The following is an 11,626-nucleotide window of genomic DNA, read 5'->3' on the forward strand; positions in this document are numbered from 1 at the left end:
AAGCAGAGAAGGCAGAGGGCTGCTGCCTCAAGCCCCTGGTCCACTGTACCGCCCATCACAGTTTGCCTGTGCCAGCTCTTCCTCACCCAGTGCCCTCAACAGCCAAAAAAGAGACCTACTTCCCGGTACACTTCAGAGCCTTGCTAAAGAGAAGGCTCACTGCAGACTGAAGTGGCTCTAAGCCAGGGGCCTTCCTTCCTGAGGCGCCCTCTTTTTCTGCCTCCCACCACAGTGAACCCATCAATCTTCCCTTTCAGAAATCAGCAAACCCCAGTCTCCGGCCACCTCAAATTTTGCAAGTATCACCACCTGGTGTTGTTTCTTCTTATTCAGTTCTGCGACTCTGTGGACCCAGGGCAGCATAGAGAGCCTGGCTTTTGGTGGCTTCCTCTAGATGGTGGTAGTTACCTGAGAGGGATCTGGCCTGGGACCCACCTTGCCTCCCAAGCAAGTGGGTGAGACTGACATTCTGCCCTACACATCTCAGAGCCTGTTTGTGACTGACTGCTCCTCTTAGGTTCCACAGCCCCCCTGCTTTGGGGGTGGCTGTGCACTTTGTAGAGAATGAAGACCCCCAAGAGTTTGAAAGTACCAAGTCAGGACAGCGGCTGACAGGGGAGTCTGGAGGCAAAGATTCAATTTTAGAAGGGAAAGACATTTTTAAAGGTTCATTAAAAAGTACTCTAATGACTGCCAGCCTGCTGCCCCTTGCAGTGAAACGCTTCTCCAAAAGAGGGTGCATCCTGGCCAATACAGTGGCCCACACCTATAATCCCAGCATGCAGTGGGCAGGGGCCGGAAAGCTGGGGTTTCATGCCTATTCTAGACTACACAGGGAATTCAAGGCCAGCTTGGTCCACAGGCATAGCAAGAACCTGTCTCAAAAACAAGAAAAATTCATTCAGCCACAAATTCTTGAGATGTTTGCCCACTACAGAAAAATAAAATAAAATTTACATATTATTTCTCTATATCAAGGTAACCAATAGGTCTGGATATATATTTACATTGCTTTGATTATATTTTTTTCGTGTGTGTGTGTGTGTGTGTGTGTGTGTGTGTGTGTGTGTGTGCATGTGCACATGTGCACATGTGCCTGTAGCAGGCAGAGGGCAAGTGTGTGTGTGTGTGTGTGTGTGTGTGTGTGTGTGTGTGTGTGTGTAAGTGTGCATGTGCACATGTGCCTGTAGCAGGCAGAGGGCAACCTGCAGGAGTTGCTCCTCTTCCTGCACCATGTAGATATGGGATAGGACTCAGGTCCAGGCTTCCCAGCAGGTGCCTTTATCACGGAGCAGAGTCGGTGGCTCCTGACTTTGACTTATATTGTTTGTCTCTTTTTTTATGTCAGTAACTTTCTGGGGTTTGTTTGTTTGTTTGTTTTGGTTTATTTTGGTTTGGCTTGTTTGCTTTGCTTTTTAAGATTTTTATTCATGTATGTGCTTGCATATGTGCATATATGCACACATGTGCAGGTGCCCTTGGAGACAGAAGAGAGTTTCAGGTCTCCCGGAGCTACAGTAACAATCAGTTTTGAGCCAGGAACTGAAACGGGGCCCTCTTCAACAGTAATAAGCATTCTTAACAACTGAGCTGTCTCTCCAAACCCCTGTTTTTTGGTTTTTTGAAGAGAGTCTCATGTGATCCAGGGTGTTCTCAAACTGGCTGTGTAACCAAGGCTGACCTTCAAAGTCTGCCTCTACTTTCTAAGTGCTGAGATTACAGGTCTATACACCACACCTGGCCTAGTGGCTCCCGTTCCCTCTGCCATCTCTTTTCCTCCCCTTTCTCTCCTAGGTGTATTTTATTTTCTGAACTTCTTAAAGTAGAAACTGACGTCAATGTAAGCGTTTTACGAATGATACATACATTTAAAAGCCACACCCTTCCCCTGAAGCCCTTTACTTAGGTCCCATGTTTTAATACACTTTACTCAGCCATTGAAAAATATTTGCAATTTTCATTTCATGTCTTGTTTGCTCCATACTTTTTATTTATGTGAATGTATGTACATACTACATGGTGCTAAACTTGCAAACATGGAAGTTCTAGTGATTTCTCCGTATTGACATCAGTTCTAGCTGTGCTCACTGAACATATTCCATGTAATTTCAAAAACTGGTTTGTCTCTTCTCAAGTTCTATTATTAGGTGCAGTCAGTTTTAGGCTTATTGCATCTTCCATTGGAATCAACCACTTATTATGAAATGTCCTGACTTATTTCTAGCAATTCTTCTTGCCACAAAGTCTCTGAATGCTAGAACTTTCTTCTGACTAGTCTCTGTGCTTCATCTTTCCTATTTACCAAATTACCTAGAGAACTTCCCCACCCTTTTCCGTTCAGTTAGAATATTTGGTTCATTTATATTTAATGTAATTACAAGTAGGGTTATTTCTTAAGTCTACCATTGTTCTGGTTTTTTTTTTGTTGTTTTTAATCCACAAGTTCTATTTATTTCCCTGCTCCTACCTTTATTATATTAATCAGTTATTGTTGGTTTAAGTGATGTTTTGGGGAGGGTTTCTCTTTTTTTTTTTTTTTTTTGAAAGAGTCTCACACTGTAGCTTAGGCTACCTGGAATTCATTAAGTGGCCCATAATGTAGTGGCAATCCTCATCTCCCAAATTCTGGGCATAAGCCCAGTAATACCTGTCTCTATTACTCCATCTGTATTACTTGGTTTTTTTCCTTTGTTTTGTTTTGTTGGGTTTTAGGAGGGGTATCATGGTCATGTGTTTTACAGTTTATTTCATTTATCATATATGTATAGATGTGTATGTGTACACATGCACACGCTATGCCACAGTACACATGTGAAGGTCCATGGATCCATGGGTCCATGGGTCCAGGGATAGAGCTCACTTTTCACTACTGAAACATCTTTCTGGCCCATACTCAGTTTTAAAAAAGATTTTATTGAGGGCTTGGGAGAAGCCTTAATGAATAAAGCTTAGAGACCACAGTTAGGAACTGCAGCACCCGCACAAAAGTCAGACAGTCATGGGCCCTCCCTGTGATCCTGGCACTCTGGAGGCAGAGACAGGTGTAGGGGAAGCTGTAGCCACGCCTTCTTAGGGGCTGGCTACAGGAGTACCTGAGGGCTTGTGAGGGTGTGGTCAGAGTGAGTGGGGGACTGTTTTTTGGTTTCGGTTTCTCTCTTTGCTTCTTGCTGTACAGACTACCACCGGCTGGCTGGTTCGCTCTGTAAGTAAGGCTTTTCCCTATTAAATACCCTAATATTTCTACCTGACTCCATATTGGTAATTACCTACTATAGACAGGGAAACCATGGAACAAGCTGGCAAGCTAGGCTAGCCGGAAATGACAAGTTCCAGGTTCAGCCAGAGACTCTATCCCAATTCAGAAAGTATGTTAACATCCAGTGTCAACTTCAGGCCTACACACACACACACACACACACACACACACACATGCATTCACACACTCACTCACACACATACACACACATGCATTCACACACTCACATGCATTTACACACACATGCATTCACATACACATGCATTCACACACACATGCATTCACAAACTCACATGCATTTACACACACATGCATTCACACACACACATGCTTTTACACACACATGCATTCACACACACATGCATTCACACTCATGCACTCACATACGTGCAAATATGCATGCATTAAATGATTAAGGCCTTGTACTAGTTTTGACAAAATGAACTTCAAGCTTGAAACAAGTACATGTATGAACTGAGACTTTTTTATTAATTACATTTTTTCATTTATTTTACATCCTGGTTGCAGTTTCCCCTCCCTCTTCCCCTTCCATTCCTGCTCCCCCTTTATCCTTCCCCATCCACTCCCCCTCCATGTCTCTATTCAGAAAAGGGCAGGCCTCCCGTGGAAGTCAACAAAGCATGGCACATCAAATTGATGCAGAACCAAGCTCCTCCCCCTGCATCAAGGCTGGGTGAGGCATCTCATCATGGGGAACAGGTTCCCAAAAGGCCATTCATGACCCAGGGACAGGTCCTGATCCCACTGCTCGGAGCCTTACAAGTAGAGCAAGCTACACAACTGTTACAAACATGTAGAGGGCCTAGGTCGGTCCCATGCAAGGCTTCCTAGCTGTTGGTCAGAGTCCATGAGCTCCCACAAGTTCAGGTCAGCTGTCTCTGTGGGTTCCCCTATCATGACCTTGACCCTGCTGGCTCCTCCCTCTCTTCAACAGGACTCCTTCAGGTTAGCTGAGGATCTCTGCATCTGCTTCCATCAGTTACCGGATGAAGGCTCTCTGATGACAATTAGGGTAGTCACTAATCTGATTACAGGAGATGGCCAGTTCAGTCCACTATTGCTGTACAGTTGTGTGTTGGGGGTGTGTGCTTTGTGTTTTGTCTTACAGGAATTTATAACTAGGAGATTGCCTTGAGTCTCAGAAGAGACATTGGACTCTTGAACAGTGTTAAGACTTTAAGGGCAATGAGGACTTTTCAGCCAGGCTAGATGTGTTTCACATTATGAAATGGCCATGGGCCTGCAGAGGCCAGGGAAGAATGCCGGAGCTTGAGTAAGGAACATCCCCCACAGACTTTGTATTTGAAAACTTGGTGGCACTTCAGGGCAGGTTATAGAACCTTTAGAATGTGCAGTCTTCCTTAGGGAAGTGGGTCACTGGGGAGGAGCTTTGAGGTTTCTAGCCTGGCCCCTCTTCCTGCCTGCTCCCTGTTTCCTGTGTATTTAAAAAGTTCTTGTCCAGATTCCTGCTCCTGCCACCTGCCACTGTTTTTTTCCTTGCCATTATGGACTTCCCCTTGGGAACCATAAGCCAAAATAATCTTTCTTGTGAGTGGTATTTTGTTACAGCAACAGAAAAATAACTAGTCCATCCCATAAAGGCTTTATTTGATGATCCTGGGAATGGAACCAAGCAAGCACTACCATTGAGCTAAATCCTTGACTGCTGTGGAAAATCCTTTTGTACACTGTGAAGACTTGTTGCTGTGATTGGCTTAATAAACAAGCCAACTGGTCAATAACTGAACAGGATAAAGCCAGGTGGGAAAACCAAACTGAGAATGATGGGAAGAAGAATGGTAGAATCAGGAGACACCAGAGAGATGGAGAACGAGTTGGACACACAAAATGGGATAGAGGTAAAGGTCATGAACCTCAGGGCAGTGCATGGATTAATAGAAATAGGTTAAGTTGTAAGAGCTAGTTAGTAAAAAAGCCTGAGCTATTGAGTCTCGTGTATTTATTTGGGAGTTGCTGGTGGGACAAAAATTTCAGCCTACACTTGGCCTCTTTCATTTTATATTTTGAGACAGGGCCACTTTAAGCTCCCCAATCTGGCTTTTAACTTGTCATCCCCCTCCCTCAGCTTACAAAATGGCTGGAATTACAGGCCTATGCCCAGCCCAAAACACTTTATAAAACACAGTCTCTAACAATAGACAATAACTTGAAATGAATTTAAGACAAATTTACTATTGAAGAATTTTAAAAGAAAGGGGAAATCCAAGACATTGTTCAAAGAAACAAATTACAAAAAAGTAGCAACAGTGAAGAAGACAAAGGAAAGAGCTGCCTCATAGCTGAGAGGAAACCAGTGCTGGGAGCCGGTGAAGAGGTATTGAACTCTGGCTCTAAACTCAACTTTTTTCAATGTTAGCACTCAAAAGACTGCTGAAAAGGAAGGCTTGAAAAGTAATTGGCTGAGCAGAAAACACTTTGGCTAGAAAGTGTGTGAGGAATGAGTTTATCAGGAAGCTAACTACAAAAGAACCATGCATGCACTGGCCAAGTGTTGCTCTGGTGTCTTCAGTGTGCCTGGGTGTTTTAGGTGGTGAGTTTCCAGCTCCAGCAGAGACTAGATCAGATGAAAGCCTTGCCCTTTAAGAGCCAACATTTTCATGGAGATTTAAGAATGACTAATGCATGCAGGTGAGTGGGAATCTTTAGTGGAGACATAAGAATGCAAGACATACAATAAGCAGAATCTAGAAGGGGCTACCGTGAAAACTAGGAACAGAAACAATTACAGCAGATGAGCTGTATTTTAGCAGCTCATATGCTTTGCTATTTTCTCTCCTGGGGAGATTTTTTTAAAATCCCAATGCCAAGGACACTCTTTCTCTATTATATCTGATTGTAAGAGGATGGGCTCCCAGACATCAGGCTTTTTATTTTGGGTATTGCTGTTGGCAGTGATGGTGATGGTGCTAGTGGTGTGTGTGTGTGTGTGTGTGTGTGTGTGTGTGTGTGTGTGTGTGTGTGTGTGTGTGTGTGTTACATGCACACAACAAACTGACAAATTCATAAAGATACCATCTTTGTAAGAAGCATCTCAGTTTCTGAGACATTAAAAATGGAAAGATAGAGCTGGAGAGATGGCTCAGAGACTAAGAGCACTGGCTCCTCTTCCAGAGGTCCTGAGTTTAATTACCAGCAACCATATGGTAGCTCACAATCATCTATCATGGGATCTGATTTCCTCTTCTGGTGTGCGTGGAGACAGGTCACTCATATACATAAAATAAATAAATATTTTAAAATGGAAAGATAATCAGCATCTCAGAATTGGTGAGATAGGGAAGGCAAAAACATGAGCAGCATGATCAGAGAACCACATGTTTTCCTGGGAGTACACATGGCTTTCTAGCAGATTTAAAAAAGGAGTATTGGAGCCCAGAGCATGTTGCTCAAAGTTGCAACTTGTCTCAATATGAAAATTAAACAGGCATTCCTATTACAACACCCCTTTCTAGAATATCACCCTGTAATCAGCTATCAGAGACTACGAGGAACTGCCTTGCCAGGAACACAGGCACTCTTCCCAGCCATGCTTCTGAGTGCCTGAAATTCTGTTCTCAAACACTGGGCCACTGGCAGACAAACTTGCTGATGTTTGTACCATATGTACCAAAGTTTCAAGCTTTTAGAAAAACATATCCAAAATAGCAACCTCCTCCCAAACATTGTGTAAATGAGGAATTCCCAAGGTCCCAGCTGCCAAACTATACATGATCCTCAAGCCAACCCCTTCCAGCAAGGACAGACAAGCAAGTGTGGGAAACACACAAAGTCTGTCACAACAGTCAATAAAGTCTGCCTTTCCTGGTAAGAAACTGGTCAAAGGTGAGAGAGAGATTGTGTACTCTAAAGACTGTATCCAAAAACCATACCGGATTTGCTTACTTTCTTCACTTTCAATTTGTAGGACAGGTGGCCTTCTGGAGCCTAAGTAACTAGTGTGACATGTTGGCATTTGCTTATTCTCTGTCATCAGTGTCCCCAGAAATGCCAGCACATAAATCAGTTCTATTTGCTGAACTAAATAGAGGGTAAACAGAACCTCTGCCTTCAAAGTTTGGGGTGGGAGCAGAAATGATGCAACACCATGACCAAGTGCCACCTGCTCTGTCTCTGATGAAGAGAACCAGCTTGTCAAGCCCCTAACAGAAAAGGCAGTCATCACACAGTAATGACAGGCCACATGCGAGGGTCCTTACCATGGGCCAGGCACTATTCTACATGGACTCTGAGCACTTACTGATTGGATTCTTCAAGTCTCCAAAGCAGGAGGACCTATCATCATTTAACAAGCCTATCTTCGCAGCCAAGATACAAGATCAGGAATTCACTCAGAGCAACAAAGTAAGTAAGAAACAGTAAGCAGAGGAGATGGGTCTGGAACATAGGCCAAGCCCAGGATCACACTAGGGGGCTACTCTACATGTTGATCTGTTCTGGGAGTAAGGGTCCTTTGTATCATTGGCCCCAGTTCCCACCAGAGCCACCTCTAAGAGTCATGGGGCAGCAGAGCCTTCAGATCCAGGGTTAAGATGTGGCTTACCCAGAAGTGTTTACCCACACTGGCCAGGCTGAAGTCATTTCTCAGTAACTATGTGAGCTTTGAGGAAATCTCTATATCAGATCAAAACTATGAACATGGCATTGACACCCAGCAAAGTGGGAGGAAGGCCACTAGGACACTGCCACTCCCCAAATCTGGGAAAACCTGGTACTTTGAAGAGAGTGAAGCTCTGAGAGCTGGGGCCTCTTGGCCCAGGTTTCCAGGGACATCCAAGGACACTGGCAGAAAAGCTGTGAGGAGCTAGCACAGACCGTGGAAACATGGCTAGGAAGTACATTATTAGGCAAGAACTCGGGCAAATGGCCTCATTGCATTCAGGCAACAGAGTCCCTGAGTGCCAACCAGGGATCTGTCACTGGGAGGAGCTGGGAGGGGTTACACAGCCCAATCCACTGACAGATATCTCTAGAGGGGGTAGAATTAGCAAAGGACTATACTTTTGAAGGGTCAGTCCAAGGAATAAGACCACACACAGCTGTTAATGCAGAAGTGACTCCCTCCCCACTGTGGAGCCCAGGCTCCTCCTGACATGCAGTGTGAGCCATAGGATTCCACCCCTTGTGTTCATGTGTGGCTTTGCAGAGACGAAGAGTAGCAAAGCATGGTTATCTCCATCCCCAACACAAAGTCCAGCCACTGACAAGCAGGGTCTCAACAACAAATGAGGAAAGGGGCACAGCTCAGCTCCATGAATACACACATTTGTGTTTCTTTCTAATGGTTAGAGACTCACATAGAATGGAAATTCTGATCCCACCAGTCTGATATATTTGGGTCCCAAGACTCAGGATCCACACCAGGCTGTTAAGAACTACACTGGGGAGGGGGGGATCGGCAGAAGCAGGCAGATCTCTGAGATCAAGGCCAGTCTGATCCACATAGGTTCAGGCCAGCCAAGGCTACATAGTGAGACCCTTTCTCAAAAAATAAAAAATGAAAAGAAAGGAAAGATTCATTTTTGGGTAATGGTGGTGCACACCTTTAACGCCAGCACTCAGGAAGCAGAGGCAGGCAGATCTCTGTGAGTTCAAGGCCAGTCTAGTCTACAGAGTGAGTTCCAGGATAGCTGGGGCTACATACAGAAAAACCCTGTCTCAAAAAAAAAAAAAAAAAAAAAAAAAAGGAGGGGGGGGTGGGGAGAGGAGGAGAGGGGGTGGGGAGAGGAGGAGGAAAAAGAAGAACAACAAGAATGAACAGGAACCTGATTCAACATCCAGGAAAACAACTGAAATTGCCACAGCCAGGGCACTGCTCAGTGACTGGGGCAGGAGGAGCCTGTTGTAGAACAGTATTTTAACTAGGCAAAGATGTATTACTTTGTTTATGATGAGGAATATTACTTTAACTGTGCTCTTTTATTTATGCTGCATTTGTTTAATGATGTAAGGATGTGTGTTTAATTATGAAAAGCACCTGTTTCACCTTGCCTGCCTATGGCACCTGATTGGTATAATAAAGAACTGAACAGCCAGTAGGCAGGCAGAGAAAGGATAGGCGGGACTAGAAGGCAAAGAGAACAAATAGGAGGAGAAATCTAGGCTCAAAAAGGAGAAAAGAAGAATGAGAGAAGGAGGAGGAGAGAATGGGGCAAGAAGCCAGGCAGACGTAGAGAAACAGTGAAAGTAAGATATACAGATGCAAGAAAGGTAAAAAGCCCCAAGGCCAAAGGTAAATAAAGAGAAGCAGGTTAACTTAAGTTGAAAGAGCTAGTCAGAAACTAGCTAAGTGAGGCTGAGCATTCAAAACTAATAATAAGTCTCTGTGTCATGATTTGGGAGCTGGTTTGTGGCCCAAAAGGAAAAGCCAGTTCCGATCCTTTGGACCATTTTGCTTCTGGCCTGAGCCAAGTGGTTGGCAGGACCACAGGAGGAGCAGCGACTCAACCCTCACACTGTCCCTTCTTTGATTTCCTGTAGTATATTCTCCAGCTGGAATTTTCCACATCCAGGAACCTCCTCTTGGTCATTTGAGGAATGTGAATGGCTAAACTCCCTCCCTCCCATAGGGTCAGCCCTTTGGAGAGTGGGCCCTGTGTGTCAGTTCCCAAGTCCTACACAGCCCTGCTGAAAAGCTGCCTTTGTGTTATTTCCCAGGCCTCTCAAAACCCAGCAGGGTGCCACCTCAGGTCATTCCTGAAGAGAGAGCACATGGGTGAAACTTGACTGGCTGTGGACGGAATGCGGAGCCAATAGGAGGCGCTTGAATATGCAGGAGCAATAGAAGATGTTAGGGAATTGTGGCTCATTTTCTTAGAGCTACAGATTAATGGCAATTCAGAAATATATAGTTCTCAAATAGTTCAAGTTTTATTTATTTAGGAGTAAATTAAAATACAGTATATAAGTAGGTTTAAAAATATTGACAGAATAAACACATACAAGAAAAGACAGAATTCCCAAGTCTAGATGGAAGACGAGTGTTATCCTATTTGTTTTTCTGCACATCTAAAATTTCTTACTATAAAGGTTAGGGGAAGTCATTTTGAATTTGGTTTGGCTGTCCCAAGGCTTTCTCATGGTGAGGCTGAGAGGCCCCTGATGAAAGTGGGTGGGCGACTCTGGAGTCAGTCTGTGCAATGGGCAATGCGATGTCTCCCTAAAGTCCTAGCCATGGTGCATGAATCATCCGGGGACCTCCAGCACACAGCTGAGGGGAACTGTTCTGTGCCCTCCTGGAGCTCCTGGCTCATCACTGCCAAGAGTAGGAATGGACCTAGACTGGAAACCTAAATTTGCATCTGTCCCATAAGCCAGTTTAAGCAATTAGCACATCAGCACATATTGTGCAAATTGGAGATGCCATGTCAGGCGTGAAGATTTTGGCCTTCTCTTACCTGGTCAGAAGGCAGAAGAGCTGCAACTAGACAGCATGGTCCTCTTCCAGCATAGCCTCTGGCTGACCATCCTTCCCCACTGAGAGCAGAGCCCAAAGAGCTCACACTCGATAGGCCTGCCATGAGGCCCAGGGTGACACGAGTGTTCTCCTGTGCTCTCCAGATTAGATCTCCAAACCGCTCCACACTATGTCATTTTCCACTTGTCTACGTTATCCATATTTGGATGGCATGTTTTCCTGTTCCTCTTCATGGGAAACTGAACAAAAAAGTATTGGCCACAGAACTACATCAGAAGCAGAAATGGGGAGTCAGCTGACTTTCTCCAAATGTCAAACACACCTGTGCTGATCAACCAGTCAGCTTTCTGAACCAGCTTAACTTAACACCCAAGCAGGCAGGGCCCAGGAGCCTGGAGGAGAGGATGTCCACTGGGGCTCTAGGAGACATCAGATGCTGGAAGTCATTAAGTCATCATGAGAGGACTGGCTAAATACATCTTACTGATAGACAAGCCAGACTAATAGCATCAGCACCATCTGAAAACAGTGATGGAACTGCAGAAGTGTCCTGAGTTCATCGCCTGAAACTGAAAGCAGTTTATAGCATTGCCTAGACTGCTATAAACACAGACAAGGGCAGGCATGCCACACCCACAACACAGTGGACTCGTATGTGGGTGCTTCCCTGCTAACCTAGGGGAGGCTGATAGGACATACTACAAACAGAAGTCATTTCTGCAGAATGAGGTTAGGAGGAATGGCAACTTTTACAAATTGGAGAGTACTGTTTTGTTTGGGGTTGTTTCTTTTGTTTTGTTTTGTTTTGTTTTTTGTTTTTCTGAGACAGGGTTTCTCTGTATAGCCCTGGCTGTCCTGAAACTTCCTCTGTAGACCAAGTTGGCCTTAAACTCAGAGATCCACCTGTCTCTGCT

This window comes from Cricetulus griseus, chromosome 3 (genome assembly GCF_003668045.3).
Source record: "Cricetulus griseus strain 17A/GY chromosome 3, alternate assembly CriGri-PICRH-1.0, whole genome shotgun sequence".
Classification (NCBI taxonomy): Eukaryota; Metazoa; Chordata; class Mammalia; order Rodentia; family Cricetidae; genus Cricetulus; species Cricetulus griseus.